Here is a 17,532-nt window from a genome sequence, read left to right as displayed (position 1 = left end):
ATGACACGATTATAGTCTCTCTCTCATCTCATTAGTGGTAACACAACTGTCATACAACCTGTTCTATATATTATGGAGTTGGTCACAGATGTCCATGAGAGGATGTGACCAAAGTCCAACTTTGTGAGCTCGTTTCCAACTGAGATGCTATGAAAAAGGCTGTGCTGCTGTGACATGCAGTTGTAATATGTAAGTACCTACATATGTGTGTATATTTTTACAAAATAAGTTATTAAATATCCTGTAAGTAATCTTTTACTTTTGTAATCAGTAAATTAATTGAAATTATAGCACCTCTGCCTGTTTAAATATGAAGATACTTGTGCTGATATACCTAAGTACACTTATAGCTTGCACTGTATGAATCAATACGAGTGCAATGAAATACATAAGTAATAGATATATTCATGCTCATAAACTATGAAATATTTTCGTTTTATTTCGTTGCAAGCTCAATCCTCGGCTTATATTTTATCCTTTCAATAGTTTTTCGAGTTCCGGCACAAAGGGTGTCGAGTGCAATTACTCCCTGAAATTGCCTACGGAAATTTCACCAGAAATCATTAGCGAGGCTTTCAAATGATTTTCGAGCTCACTGAAGCAGCCGGATTCAAAGTTACATTACAAAGTATTAAAAATATGTTATATATTTGAGTAGTAGCAGTACTAGTTTTATTAAAATATTTTATATAAATATGGATATTAAAACTGATAAAGTATTGGAAAGACCTTAGAGATTAAAAATTATATTTAGTGATAAGAAGCTATTTAGTAAAAAAATCTTATCTTATTTGGAATATTGTTAATGTCTCCTCAATTATTTTTTATGATTATTTAGTAAAGTATGGACAATAATCGTCGATGCATACGTGAGGTACAATTAGGTAGGGTATTCTTCGATTTTTTTGATTTTCTACCTAAATGTAGGTAGGTAGGTAAATAACATTTGCTTAAACTTTTGTACCTTGTAAGAATACCTTTGTTTTATTTAAACGAGTGATTATTTTATGTAACAATAAAATAAAAACAATTTTCACGATGCGATAAGAAACAATGTAAGTATATTGCACTTTGTAGGTATATTGGAATATACGAGTACCTACAAATTGACATAAAAAAATGTGAGCCGTCACGGGACGCCTGGCAGATGTGAAACATCGACATTATTTTGTAAAAGTAATATGCAGAAAAGAACATATTGTGATAGGAACTAAATATGTCATAATGATAAAATAAAATAGTATTCGAGCTCAGTGTAGCGAGAAAGATGGCTTAACGCCAGATCGAGTGGGAGAGAATCGCACAGTCGATTGCGCATGGCGACGCGTCGCCACACCGTACACACTACTGCATATAGACTGTATATATATATATACCATCGTATAGCGTGGCGACGCCACGGCAGAAATCGGTTTTACGTGCGGCTATAGATGTTTCACATCAATAATTCTTTACTCATAATGACGAACACGAAAACCCTTCATCTTTCAGTTGGGTTATGGCCCCAATACATCCACAGTTCCTTAACTTATTTCTTGGTAAGGACTATTTTGAAGTAGTCCACTAATATGATATAAAATAAAAAGTGCGTAATATCTAAGTAGCGGTTGTGTCACTAACTCTAATAAATAAAAGATGTTGATGATGATTGATGCATTTCTAACAAGAAATTTATTTACCTATAAAATATTATGTTTATAAAACATTCTCGTTTAAATTAAAAGTCGGTATTGAGATCCATACCCTTAGTAGGATTTATTTACGTTTGTTCGATTCGATCCTAGATGTCGAGTTCGCCCATAGCTCCCAGAGTTGTGCTTCGATTGAGTGCTTGATTGAAAATCCATACTAACGGTACAGTAACTTTATTAGTATACATTGGTACCTATGTAATGTTGATGGAAATAACGAAGAGAAAAATTGTCGCACAAATTAATTATTATGTATAATATAGATAAACATACGCAGATATATAAAATAAATTTCTAATAAAACTAGGGTTCCATCTATTATACCGGAACTTAACAGACGAATAACGTTTTGCATTACGTACAGAATGCCTGAACAGCATGTGCTGAAAAGGGGTGGCTTTGTTTTTTCATTGCGCGAACGCTTTCCGTGGGAAAACAGAGAGCTATGCTAGACTAAATACACAATAAGACCCGAAGTCTTACCGATTGTGATAATGAGAGAAGCGATCAACGGTGTCAAGTCAAAACAAACATTTGGGAAAATAGAATAATAGTAATAATAGTAATAGTAGATATATAGTTGGTTTTGTTAATTTATAATTATATATACCGACTGAGTATATCGTTGTATTAAGAAATACTAACTGGCTGACTAACCCGGCAAAATGTTGTAGAATATTACTCAATATTACATTTTACAACATTTACCTACAGTTTGGCAAAGGGAGATCTCTCGCCGGGCTAGGTGATCATGCCCGGGGAGCGGCCGTGCTCCAACAGTCTCAGTTCAGAGCTTGTATATATGCCAGATTCTTAGAAAACTTCGATAGCGTGATTCAGCAGCGCCATCTCTTGACGAGTAGCGGAAAGTCGCTACAACAGAATTTCATTTCTATTTCTCCTCTACTCGTTTATCGTTAGCTGTCAAACAAGGACGTTCGGAGAATAAACTGCAGGAAAAACCGCCCTTATATGGGAAATGCTCTGCATTGCTATGAAGTACAAGTTTATTGTGCGTTTCCATGGCTTTGTACGCGCACACTGCAGAGGGACGTGTTGTTTAGATAAGGTGAAAGCATTTTTATTAGAAAAATATAGAACAGACTTCAACAACATTTAAACAAAAGACGATAAGTTTTAAAGTATTGGTACCTTGCTTTCTCAGAAAAGTTGCATCAACATTTAAAAAAATAGTTTTGAATAAAATAGGTAGCATATCTATCACAACAAAATACATCCACATGATTATTATCAATTATTAAATAATAAAAATAAAAATTCCTTCGAGCCGGATTTGAACCAGCGACCTATGGATATCAATTCTTTCCGTCTACAGTCCACCGCTCTACCAACTGAGCTATCGAAGGTATGTAATATTTGTATCAATTTTGCTTTCATTCCGATTTCACATGAGAGAGGGGTTAAACAAGGGCACCACTACTCACTTATTACCACTTATCAGGTAGCATAGGTATAAGACCAAATAAAAAAAAATATATAAATCGTCGTTAGGTATTTATCTACATTTAAAAAAAGTCAATTCGGTTTCTGTTTAGGATTTAAAGTTCAGGTGGGGATGGTTTGCATTACTACAGCCGTGGAAATATCTCTTGTACCTACTGTATCATTACGTGTGTCGGAAGAAAGGTGGTATTATTGCCAGAATTTAACTGTATAAGTACCAAGTTGGTACCATCAGTGTCCGGTCTTTCGTCTCAATTGCATGTTTGTATTGTTGGGATCTATATTGAAAAAGCCATAACAAGGTTGTTGTTCCTCAGGGTTAGTTTACCGCTTCTGTAATCTTCCTTGCCAGTATAATATAACTCCAATGCAATTTGCGGTCGTTTATAAAAATATGCACAACTCTTGCTTCGTTTATTAATAAAACTTCAGCATATGATTGAATTTCCCTCTCGCATTGAGCCTCCTTAGTCAACAGGATCTCTCGAATAGTTCGAACCTACTCAAAAGTTCGTTTTGAGTTGAACTGGGTTCCTAGTTCCTGCACTTAATCTACTAAAGTGTAGTTAGTTTAGTAGTTTGAGAGGCACAACGGAAATTAGTTTCACTGGATAAAGACGCGTAATATGACTTCATATTTTGAGCTTTCTTTTTAAAGCTCAAATTATAAAATGATATTACGTGTTTTGAAATAATAGGCAGGTATATTAATTTATAGCATAAGATAGATTAAAAAAAATCTTAATAACACTATTTCATTAATTTCGGTGTTTAAAAATATATATTCTTATAACGGACAACAACGTGAGGTAGACGTAAAAACAATAAAAAATGTATTCATTTAAAAATTGAGACACTGAGATAACCTTAATCATTTTCATTTATTATTCTGTTTACTATTTATTTTCATTAGTAATGTTACAGTACGCAAAGCGCGTGGACTAATTTAACGGATGGGTACTTGTCTCACGTTCTGCAGTTGTTCAAGATCTCTAGAGACATAAGAAATATACAAAGAAAATAAAAATGTAAGTAATTAATTTAGGTACTTTTATTCTGTTTTTATAATGTATCAGAAGCAGACGAGCATGCGGTAAGTTGTTTCTGTCGCCCATGGACATCAGTAATCAATCCCAGATAAGGTTAGATTCCTACCTGAGGTCGGCGAAAGAAGCGCCGTTACCCCTGACTGGATTGTCTCGGAAAAATTTGACTCCCTTACCACACCCTTCAAACCAGACCATGTAAGCGCTTAAGACTGCTTTTATTAGGCAGAAATAGGTGTGGCGGACGTACCGCCGGAGTTGAACCACAGAGGGTACCACCTTCAATATTCTATTTTATTCACTCACATAATTTCACAAAATGTAGGAGAACATAAAGTTGATTTTTATTTATGTGTGTGTAAACTACATGTTGTTAGTTTGAATTTCTCAAATAACTCCGGTTGGAAGTTATTTTCGTGTTGGAAAGGAGATTCACCAACATGTCTTTAATAGGTACTAGACTTTTATAATGGCAAATTATTTTTGGTCGACTTAACAAGCAGTAGGTCCCGTGTTCGACTCTCGGCTTGATAGGTAGATATCCAAATGAATTTAAATTTATGTTATGTCTGTGGGTTTACTGTATTTGCTTTATACATAGCACCCACAATATAGGAGATATCCTACTACCCATGGCTTCGCCCGCTGTGAGAAGTTTTTATCTATCCTTCAGGAATGGTACTTTTTTTTATATCAAAGGTTCTTTTCTGAACCGCTGGTAACGTATAAAATTTCATGATACATTTATATTAACTAGAAAGTTAGATTCTTTTAAAATCAACTTAACATAGTCTAGTCAATAAGAACCAAATTCAGTGAACCAGCGGAATAAAACCTAATTCGAATTTATTTGCCAATTCGGGCGTTTAGGAAAGCAAATGATTGGAATGAAGTTCATTTTAGGCAGAAAATTGATTGCTTACAGAATTGGATTTATTTGTTTGTAAATGAAGTAAACTCGGTTCTGTTGGAAACGGGATTTTCGTGCCTAATGAAGGAAATCGTCTTCATCCAGGCGACGAATAAATATTATGAAATGAAGGCGTTGATTTGAATGAAATTATATTTTAGCTTGTATTTTTCCATGCCGCTGTCTCTACTTATTTGTGGATGGATAGATATAAAAAAATATTTATAGAATGTGTGTGTATGTATATACTTAGCTATAACCTTGTTGCCCTAGAGCTGGAGTAAGTTCTCTCCCACAACTAAAAAAGGGTTGGAAATCTACTCTACCATGCTGCATGTACTTGCCTAGGTTATATCGTGTGGTTTCTACTTGCTACTTATAAACCTTGGCAAGATTATTTTCGCCGGCACAATGTTCGTGCATGTGGTTAATAAGTTTTCCTGAACTTTATACATGTATGAATTTTTTAGTTTACTTACTTCTTTAAATTATATATTCAGAAAAGTTGTCTTCTACGCTGCATGACGACAACGTTTTACCAATACCTATTTCATTACAACGTTTAACACTTTTGTCTCAAGACAGATAGGTGTGGTGGTGGTCCAATCGAATCATGAACATTTCCACCACCTTTGGAGTTGAAATTTTATATATAATTCAAATTAAGTAGTTGGTAAAGGTCAGATAAGAAGTGAGGTGGTGGTTTAGATCGCATAGATCATAACTAGGCGGAAACTCTTAGGGAAGGTGGCGTGTTCCTCACGTAGTTCCTCTCACGTTTTATGACGGAATTCTTTGATTTTCCGCTACTCCTTCCTTGACGGTTCAACGTGACTGTCATATGTCATAAAACTCAAGGGAACTTCAAGCCATAATACAGCCCGTTATTCGAAGGACATAAAAATAATGTTCATATTTATGGTGTAAGATTATTTTAACAGCCTCTGTACCAGATAAGACTCTTGCTTCCGGGTATATTCAGGTCTTTTGTTTCAATAATCGTTGGGTTCTGATTACATATGGTTTATTAATTCTAAACCATGATAGAGAAAGAAAAATTGGTGACGTATTGACGACTTTTCTTCGTTTAACGTGAAAAGTTCACTCTATTCTCCATAGGTCCAAGATAGTGGTGACTCCTTACAAATTGGTGGGCTTTTGTCTTCTTGCGACGTTTTAATATTACTTAGGTAGTTAAGACTCAAAGTAGCGAAATCATCATTGTAAGGAAGTAGGTACCATAATATACTTATACGCAAGCAATGTTGTAAATTTGATAAGCGGATTACCATTCAATTACGGATGTGATTATGAATAGATAATCGATTTGGTAGCACGCTGTTACCTTCGTTTTGCATACCAATGAATCTTCATATGTATTGCAGGAGCACTCACGAACAAGCCGCTCGTACGATTAATTAACATCGCTATATTGAAACAACCTACCACTACTGAAGACACAAGTCACATGGAAGCGATATCAGGCACGGGTGCGGCGGAGACGCACTTTTCGTTTCATAATTTTCAAAGGAATATCGAAGCAGATAACAGATGCGATACCTACATGCCAAGTAACTTTAAATGTTTCGTATTGCGGTCTTTCTATATGTTTGATTGATTTTAAGTACGTCGAATTAGCTCCGTCCGCGCATCGCGTCACTTCTGACCGGCTCGCGCCTAATATGCACTCCTACACAATTGCACAGAACAATTATCGGTTTGTCTCTTTTATTTTGGAGCAATTGGAGCTAGACAACACTATGTATTCATTAAAACATTCGATTCGGAGAATTCGTAAACAATGCTTGTTTATTGGAGAACAGCTACAATGTTTAGTGTAACATAGAAACAAACCGACCTAAACAAACAGTCCAATACGGTTTTGTTACTGTGTGAACATATTAAAGTCTAAATGTTAATATTAACTAAAACATAACAGTTTCAAATGCTCAGTCGTTTAAGTTTTATGCTAAATTGACTTATTTTTTACGAGTTTTTTGGGTCGCTATGTTGTCCAGCACAGATTTTATAATCTATAGTTGTATAATCGTAGACGCATCAAAATTAGTGTAACCACATCAAATATTAGCCAATCTAGATCCCAATGTTATTAGAACACACAATTATTTGAGACAATCTACTTAGTCCTCATGCGTAGTAAGTAATGGATTTGTGGTGACCTCCGATGTGCTTGCTCGTTTCTTCTTCATATTTATAGTTATTTATCTGCCTACAGTTAATTTGATCTATTAGTAGTATCTACTAATGCTACGATACTTTATTTTACAGACGATTAAACTGGGGGCGAAATGAATCAAAGAGATCTGGGAAAGTATTTGCGTCAGACTAAGTATAGGCTGGGTTAGTTCTACGTGGATATAAACTTAGTGAAGGGGGTGGTCCTGTTCGTCGGAGAGTGTAATTTGCGAGGCTGCAGGCTTTGATGTTCAGCGGCCTCGGCGCGCGGTGGAGCGTGAGCCCAGCTCCCCTACCGCGTCAAGAACTTGACCTTTATTTACCCGTGGAACATACCAAACGTTTAGCTGATGTGTGTCAAGGAGCATGAGTAAGCCCAGATGAGTATGTGAGCTGGGATTTCCGGACTTAGATCCGGATTTGCAAACGAATGTATAAAAAACGTTGGGAAGATATCGCGAGATTTTTTGAGACTTTTTTGAATAGATTTTGATGTTTTGTCCCAGAAATGTCCATATTCCGCGAAAAGCTAGACGTTTTGGGTTCACAAGGGCACTTGGCACCTACCAAAAGACTAATATAGGTGAGTGCCTAGTACGTAGTTGAGTATTCTAGGTATACAGTTCTTATTCAGTTCAGTTATATTTATAGCACCGTGTATGATATCAACGATGGTATTGATTTTAGAAATTTGGTATCGCAACCGAAAGCACAAACGGGATGTGCTTAATACGTAGGTACTCGTATGTCTGACCCGTGACCTATATAATTTTGAAAAATACATTTACTTACGAGAAATATTTCACAGGAAATTTTAGTATTTTGTCAATAACTATATTTATGTTGAGAATCGTCATAACCTCGTTAAATATTGAAATAAAAGCAAACAATTCCTTTTCCTATGCTACAATTCCAAATTTTACGTCATGCGAATGGAGATACCCGTTAATGCACCTAAGTTTTACTGTCCCAATCTTAATACATACATAAAACAAATCCTATATAATAGATTAGCAGAATCGGGAATCTTTGGTTCTATCTACTAATAAAGCACTTGATCATGAAAACAATCTAACTTAATATTTGAAAATTATAATGCTCTATGATGATTTCTTATCGCAATGTGTAATCTGGCCTCGCGGGCTGAAGCCTTCAGTCGAGTTGGTTCTGGTCTCGGAAATTGACTTATCGCGTGTACCTCAGCGCCCTTCGGATGCCCAATGCCAATGTCAGCTACGAATAAATTGATTTTGTGATGATTCATAGTCTTACGTAACCCTTGCTTTGTTCAGCTATACATTCAGAATGGATTAGATTTAAAGTTTGTCTTTGTCTAGAGTCGATTATGTAAGTTTTTTTAAAGGCACGTCATGGAAATAGATAAAGCACGTAGTTAATTGTGAACTAAAACAAATGAATTAATACTAGTACTATTAGTACTATCTTACGATAATAACTAGGACTGACAGCTTGACTTGCCCTCCAAAGCACGAAATTGAGCATATGTTCCATGTCGACCTTCAAACCGCGCCTGAAGATGCTTATTCACAATGTATCAATACAGAAAATATCAGCAAATTTAAATATGCACGATTCATAAAACAAACAAACAAGAACAAGAATTCTCACGACACAGTACATCCTCAACATTTATTTATACTGATTCTGAAACATTTCAGTAAACAATTATGTTTGTATAGTAAGACTGTGCGGCCGTCGAGTTTAAAATAAGCGTACGAGGAAAATCCATTTCACTCGAACGGTATTTGAATTGGTTTTCTTATCGGAAATAATGAGACGAGAGCCAGAAATGCAGACATTCGTGCTAAGTATACCAGGAACACATAAATGTGACTATAAATACCTGAACCGTACCAGCAGGAACGCGATGTAAACGTTTATCGTAACTTGGTGGTTAAGTTTAACTTTAAGTATTCGTAAAAGGAATTCCATTACTCTTTATTACGAGTATATGTAACGCACATAAATTATTATGGAATGGGTATATTGCGGCAGTTTCTGTTCTTGTGTGTGTTTTTATTGTTGTCATTAAGTAATATTTCCTATGGATATAATTTATTTTAAAACCACGTCGAAGTTAAAAGCATTAGAAACGGCTTAAGATATATGAGTTTCAAATAGTTATTATTAGATATTATGGTCGTGATTAGGAAAAGGTTTCATTAAAAAAAATGGTAGATTATTAGAAAGATTCTGAGGCTTTGGACTTTGGATAGTAGGTGTAGATTTTTTTCGGTATCCGACTGAATCGCAACTAATTACACCTACCACATGATCGAGTGTCAGAAAAATTGACTTGGTATCTAAGTAAAGTATATTCCAGCTCCTAAATCCTCCGAGTTCTGGTAGTTACCTATATAAATTCTATGATATGGCATAAAATACTTTACATTACACATTTTCTCAAAAGAGAATTCGTTTAAATTAAAAACGAAGCATACAAATTTAAACATACAAGAACCGCAAGTTGATTAATTTATACATTGTAATAATATAATGGCATCAGATTTCCCTCAAGACGGGCAGCAAACCGCACACCGCAGGTGATTCATTATTATAATAGAACATCAGCTAATGGCCTAGGAAAAGTACAGTCGAGTAGAACTGGAAAAATATTAATTAAACAAATGACTTTTATGCTAGCCTGTCCCGACAATACCCTACTAACCGTTATACCCACTGTTTGCAATAGAAGCTTTAAAAGTTTATGAAATAAATAATCGAATTGGTACTGCTTAGGTTATTATAAATAATTATATTTTATTTTTGGTAATTGTTGCTATAAAGTCCGTAGTAGATAATTCACACTTTGCTTATGTATAACGGTTTTCACTATTGAGTTTTCTGACAGGCGGGCAGACCGTGTTTATCCTTTGGGTACGAACCCCTAGAAATATGGCTAAAAATAACATGCTGCATGCATGCTGCATATTATGATGTGACTTGAAGCGTATATCTACATACATATATAGAAGTATTTTACGGCTGAAAATCAAATATTTATGTAACGGCCTCGACTAGTCACTGGAACGTCTTCTAACTTTAGTGATAAATACTGCTCTAGCGAATAAAACTATGAGAACTCCTAGCAAAGGCATAAAAGCAGAAGGAAGTTTTCTGTATCGATTGGAAGCTTTACTTCAGGGTTTCTCAAACTTTTAAGTTGTAGTTCTGCGTACCCTTTAAAATATCAAATCTACGGCGAACCTCTCTGTAGATAGAATAAAGTAAAGAGTTGTATTGTAAAGTTAAATATAGTTGTAGAGAAATATAGTTGCATATGAGCAGTTATAAACTAATGTGATGGGTTTGTTTCTTATCACAAATTGAGTTAATTTTATAAGGAAACCTATGCGGCCGTCATTAAGTAAATTCTAACGTGTAATCCCTACAATTAACACGTATACACTTACAATTAACACACTTTGAGAAACCCTGCTCTACAACAAACAGAAACTTTGTTGTTTCCGAACTGTAACATCTCATGACAACAAGTTAAGTTACAGAAAGCGTCACTTTACGATTCATTAAGTTTTAGCCAAAACCGATAACTCTATTAAATGGGTGGTCCCAATTGATGTATTATTGCCAAATCTGTCCATTAAGTTGTTTGTAATTGTATTTGCTTGTTAAATATTCACGTATATATTGAATTGTGTAAGATTAAATAGCAAATAAAACGGCCGTTTTAATCGACTTTAAAATAAGGAGGTTCTGTATTCTAATATAGCTATGTATGTAACATGTATATTATATCTACATACTGTAGTTGCCTCGTACATATGTGTATCTCCCTTAAAGTTTAACAATGCTATTATACGGTGTGGATATATCATTAAACCTTTTTATTTCGTTTTGTCAGGTAAATAAACATGCAATATTAAATACGGGTCAATGAAATTGAAATTTAAAAAAATATTTTTATATGTATGACCATGATGTATTTCTTAGTCGTGCTTCTGGGCATAAACACTCACATGATTCAAAGCGCACGATCAAAGGCATGACCGATTGTCAGCATCGAATGAATTCGAACGTGAAATTTAAACCGAACATGTTTAGGCGGATTACTATGGCTTATACAGTAGGTACTTTTTAGCCAAATTAAGCATAATTTATAATTAGCTAAACAACAAAGCAGAAGGTTGTAACTGTTATAAGGCTCGTTTGTGTTGTTATGGTTGTAAATTCTTTACAAAACAATTATATTACAAAGGTTGACATAAAAAGTCGTCATCATCACAAGAGCACGTTACATAAAAGTCACCATAAAATAATGTCGCTAACACAAAATATTTTCCTGCAGTCACATGTCGCCTACATTCATTCCCATTTTGCGCCGAGCTTTCACAAACAACGTTATTGTTATTGCAGATAACAAAAATTCCCGGCCGACGATCCTCCCAACACTTGTGATACAAAACAAAGTCTAGCTCACACTGTTTGAGCTTAATACAACTTTAGTACCTATATGAATGACAAACTTTGCTATTGTTCTCTCTTATTAATGTTTAGTGTTAACAACTCATGTGAACGTTTCTAATAAAACATCTCGTTTAGGTTGGCGTTTGTTTAACGAACTAATGCATTATCCACAAAATAAACAATAAATAAATAAATAACACTTTTTCCACTGGTAGCTCCACATTAAAATTTTCTGTTATGAGTGCGATGTAAACAAATAAACACGAATTAACAAACACTCAGACCCAAAACAGAAATCTAAAATTATTATAAAGGTTTTTTTTTTTATAATATAGGAGTAGCAGACGAGCATGCAGTCCACCTGATGGTAAGTGGCTACTGCCGCCCATGGACATCTGTAATCAAACCCAGATAGGATTAGATCGGCCACAGATACGCCGCTACCCCTGAGGACTAAGCTGGAACGCCTCGGAAAAGTCTGTCTCCCTTACCACACCCTTCAAAACGGAACACAGCACCGCCTAACACTGCTGTTATTAGATAGAAATAGGTGTGGCGGTGGTGCCGCCGGAGTCGAACCACAAAGGGTTCTACCACCTTCAAAAACGTTCCCTTGAGAAAAACATAAGCGGGAGTATAATTCCAAAGGCGGCTTGGATATTATTTTATTTCACATATATACTTTTCTAAAGTTTAAGTACCCTTTTCAATTAGTATTAATGAAGCCCGTATTATACTTTGATCAAACTTAATTTGTCGTTCATATAAGTATTAAGTACTAAGAGGAGAAGTCGAGAACAAGCTCAGCCATGCGTAAATTCAGGCGTACCTTTTATCCGTCGTTCCATCATAACTGTACTAACAGAAACAAATTTCGCTACAAATAATTCCCGAAACTTTAAGGATCTTTCATCATAATGTTGGTATTGTGTGCGGACATAATCCTCATTGTTTCTCTGGAGCTCGGATAACATTAATGGAACTGCGTCACGCGCCGCCTCCTCGCGGCTTGCCATTGTTACTAACACCAAAGGTTACATTGTTCCACCTTGAAAGGGAAACAGTTATCACTATAATACATACTTTGTCCGAAAATAAAAATTGATAATTCACGAGTAAGGAGATGTTTAGCGTGGAACTGCCGTGATCAGTATCAGTATGACAGCGGATGCAAATAAGATAGAAAAAAGCAAATAACTTTTGGTAAGTAATTAAAAATTCGTAAAAATCCATTCTGGTATTTTAAATGGAAACTTCATTCAATAGCATGTATAATGAGAGCAAGAAATAATTAGTTCATTACATACAAAAAATATCAAAAATAATATTCACTAAATTGTTTTGGTAATACATTATGGTTTGAAAATAAATTGATAAATCAAATTAGAAAGTAACATGAAATTGATTTAGGTGATGCTACTCGTACAATAATCAATTTTAATGATAATGTTATTAATGACTGCCTTTTTGAAAAGGTCCAGAAAAAAATAGTAAATACAATTCCAACTGTCCCATAATTAATACAGGTATACCGCGACCTTACATAGCGGATGGCCCGTGGCGACGCGCCTGCCTCTACTGGTAAACACTATACTAGATACACACCGTTTCCTACTCGATTAGTATTCTCTTTGGCCACGTTCTTTCCTTGGCACGGTTAAACCTTATAAACCTTAGTCGAAACTGTTACAATACGGGGCAAAGACCTTTCTTCATGGTTGTTTGTATTATGCAATTGTTCATATGTCAAGAAATAAATCCCTCAAAACCTGAGATACTTTCAAAGCTACTTACATACGTAAAATGAATTGTTTGCTAATGATTTGAAAAATTTTCAGATTTCATATGAACACGAATGATATGCTCATTTTACGTTCTCAAAATAAAAGCTTGTTTTTATATATTATTTTATGTCTCTCTCTCTTTATGCAATACTCTAAGGAACGGCTAAACTTTTACTGAACATTAAAAAAGAGGACATTACAAGAAGTGATATAAACTACTTTTTACTGCAAAATAATTACCGGGTTTTGTGTTTAAAAATGAAAAACTATGCGCACAGGTCGCGACGGGATGCTCGTTATTCAAAAATATAAACTTTAACCCACTGAAACAGAAGACAGTTACAAAAACAAAAGGGCCGGAAACAAGGGAACTTGCAAATATAACTTAACATTCGTTTCGTACCAGTGACATTAAAACAAAGGTGCAGACTTTCAATTCCAGCTCAATTCTACATTTTCTGCACTTAAGTCAAGACAAGGCGCTCACGGACAGCGATAAATGTTAATATTTAAGGATTTAACACAGAATAGTTGAATAATGCAATATTCTTTCTTTAAATATCTGTATGCATAATGAAAAAGGAATATAGCACAAAAACGACATATGAGTTTCAAATACGTTTTATCTGAAATTTTATCACAGAAACTAAGTCGTGGAGAGGTTGAAAGGTCAGATGAATATTAATATTTTTGTCTCTATGACTCCACTGGAATATATTCAGCAGAGAGTTCATTTTGTGCTTAAACATACTTCAAGCTGAGATTTAAAATAAGAAATGATTTTATAACCTAGAGGCTCGTAACCTTTAATATTGTTTAAATTGTACAAATAAATAGTTTTAGTATATTTTTGAATGACTTTTTCGTTACTAACCTACTTCGTATCGAATTTAAAGAAAAGGACAATTTTATGCAGCCATCGTAAACATTTTATCCATATTAGGTATGTTCTTTTATAAAACCAATGAACAAAGTAGTTCCAAAAACTGTAGGGTATTCTTTCTATAAATGTAAATAATAATAATAACCGTTGATGTTGTAATCAACAACATTGTTGACGTAGGAAATTGCAAATCTGGACGTAAATTTAACAATCACAGAAAAGTAAAAAAACGTAAAAATAAGTAGGTCATTTTGGTAAGTGTAAGTATCCGTGCAGTAGTTGGAACGTTTTGAACGAATCAGCGAGTGCAGGGAGGATGCGCAGAGCTGCAGCTCCGGATGTCCGCCAGGTCGATATCGCCCCGGCGGTAATGAATGCAGTTACCGCCAGCACCGCCGCTCACTGGCAAGCGCCAATGAAATGTAGGTTAAGCTTATTGTGTCTACGCGTACTTCATACTCCAACGAATTTTACTTTTTGAGCAGCTCTTTCAATTGTATCTTTTCAGATATTGAGTTTTTATCATCGTGATGTAATTATGTTTACCGTAGTGCTTTTGGTATACTCAGAGGTTTATTGCAAATACATAATGAATTTACATAACATTGTTCCATGTATGTAAATTGGGAGGGATTGGATAGAACCTTTTCTTTATAGTAAAACCTGATCTTTATTATACACTTTATAATTGATAGATAGTATTATCTAAATTAATATAATCTTTAAGCACGTATACTAAAATTAATAAGAGACTAGTGATTTAATTATATTGTTGAACATTTTCAAGTTTGTTACCGAGGTTGACGTTTGGACACTGTACTGGCAGATACCTACGTAAATTCAGATGCTTATTATAAATTAAACAGGAAAGTGCGGTAACAAACAGGACAGAAGTAGACCGTATTTAATATTAAACTTAGTGCAATCACAGAAGGAAATAAACAAAGGGAAACCGGATATTACTGTCAGGAAGTCTTTCTAGAACGTCCTAATGTCATTCAATGAAATGGTTGGAGAATTAGCATTCGCGACGCCTCAATGTCATTGATAATCTGAAATGCTACTGGCATCTGCGCTGTCACGGGACCAGGTGGTTACAAAATGATCCGAATCAGATATTCAAGGCAGCTGACAGATCGAGATTCTCATTGTCACCTATTTTGGTCGATGAAATTGATTGTTGGGAGCGGGAACCAGAAAACAGTATGTAATATCTTACAACAACTTATGTGTTTTGCACAGTTTATGCATTTTGATTGTGCAATTCTGATGTCTTTTTTTCAGAGAAAAGTATACCTTTGTATACATATTATGTCAAAATACAGTGAAGTAGTGTGTAGTAGTGTGTAGATACATATTGACTCGTTACCACTTTTTAACTGATTTTATTTATTTATTTTGACTACATAGACTGTGGTTATTGATGTGGTTGGAAGTATTGTGGTTTACCCAAAAGACTGGTATGGTACAGGGTGAAAAATGGCAGTACGATCAGCGACTGATATACGGCCGGTCTCAATAATCTACTAACAGTTTAACTCGGGTAGCTACCAGAGTTTGTTCCGTGACATTTAAACTATCTGTTACTGTCATCTCAATATTTTTTTTGGCAACGCCAACTATAGTTAAGGTCAGTTAGATTCCTCATCTTCGGTAAGCAAATGTGTCCCTCCGAAGCGTTCTGTTAAAAGCGTCCGAAGCGTTCTGTTAAAATTAAAGCTGCTCATAGATGGTGTTAAATCGACACTTGACTTGTGCTGGCCGTAAACGTGGGCCAATGTGGACCAAAAGCTTGTGGAGAATATATGAAGGTAAATCTGAAGTAAAGGAATTTGATGTCCTCATGAAGTTGCTTACTTGTTGCACTTGATGGAAGCGTTAGCGGCGTGTGCTCTGTGGAGACACCATAACAGAGCGTTTGATGGCGCTTGCATTGTAAGCTCAAATAGTGTGATGGACTGAGCAAAAGGGGAATTTAACGTAAGTTATAACTTGTTATTAATAAACCTTTATCCATCTCTTGGTTTTTCACGTTGTTTTGTGACATAATTTGTAACTATTACTTGCTATTTGCTTTAAAAAAAAAATAAGAAATAAAGAGAATCTAAGCTTAGCTGACTGTAGAAATGAACAGTTACTAAAATGGTGTGAGTGTTTGGCTCGCATGTTCATCGAATTACATGGTTTAATTTTATGAAGACAATTGGTCAGCCGTGCTCGGAATTTCACAAGTATTAATTATGACTTAAAGTTTGAACTTGTTCTACGATAGTTTAAATTGTTATTGGACTTCATACCCACATGATGATGGTGACGAAGAATGTACCGTAAATGAAGTAAACGAAGCGTTGAAGTGAAGCGTGTAAAGTTGTTGGATGCTTCGGTTATGACGGGAATAAACGCGGGTAGGGCTGCATTATCTTATTATGTTCACCTAATGTTTAAGTGTTCACAGGATAACTTAAAACTTTAGCTTCTTATTGGATATTGGTGATGTTGTAACGACACTAGACTCGTTGACCGCATATGGACGGGAAGGTGGAAAAAAGTGGCATATGTCAGTGGATTTTATTCTGCAACCATGCAACTAAACACGTAGCCCTCTGCGTTACTCCGATCAGTGTTTGTTATGCTTCTATTTTTGATAATTATTGATTATGTAATGAAATGTAATTTCAGACGACGACAACACTTACTATTGAAGGTAAAACTGTTTGAACATATCAGATGACTGTGAACTCGTGAAGCAATGGCAGTAACGACAATCATAAATCTGCTAAAGACTGGTGTTTTTCTTGAGTAACTGCGAACTTTGGAATGGTATGTGAATTTTCTTGTAAATTTTATGTTCTCTCTTACGGAATTATCGGGATTAGTTATTTGCTAACTTTTTTTTGATATCATGTAAGTAATCTGACACAAGCCATGATGACAGAGTCGTATTCGAGAATGAGGGTAGTTTACCGTGAGACACGGACCTGGTCGCATCTCCAATGCGAAACTGTCGGTTTACCTAATTAACGCGTTTGATCGCTATGGTTATTTAGGTAATCAGCCTTAATTAGGTAAACCGACAGTTTCGCATTGGAGATATGACCGGGTCCGCATAGCG

The 17,532-nt window shown here is 35.2% G+C and overlaps 1 non-coding gene across 1 annotated transcript; it reads right to left on the bottom strand.

The window, feature by feature from the left end:
* Positions 1–2,970: 2,970 nt before the first annotated feature.
* On the bottom strand, positions 2,971–3,058 carry TRNAY-GUA (transfer RNA tyrosine (anticodon GUA)). The gene is given in 2 exon segments: positions 2,971–3,006; positions 3,022–3,058. It is a non-coding gene; the product is annotated as a tRNA-Tyr (tRNA).
* Positions 3,059–17,532: the final 14,474 nt, after the last annotated feature.

The sequence above is a fragment of the Epargyreus clarus genome, unplaced genomic scaffold (genome assembly GCF_041222505.1).
Source record: "Epargyreus clarus isolate Ecla_fem2 unplaced genomic scaffold, WU_Ecla_fem_2.2 ptg000026l, whole genome shotgun sequence".
Classification (NCBI taxonomy): Eukaryota; Metazoa; Arthropoda; class Insecta; order Lepidoptera; family Hesperiidae; genus Epargyreus; species Epargyreus clarus.
The sequence above is the reverse complement of the archived record's forward strand: the minus strand, read 5'-3'. Positions and strand labels throughout refer to the sequence as shown.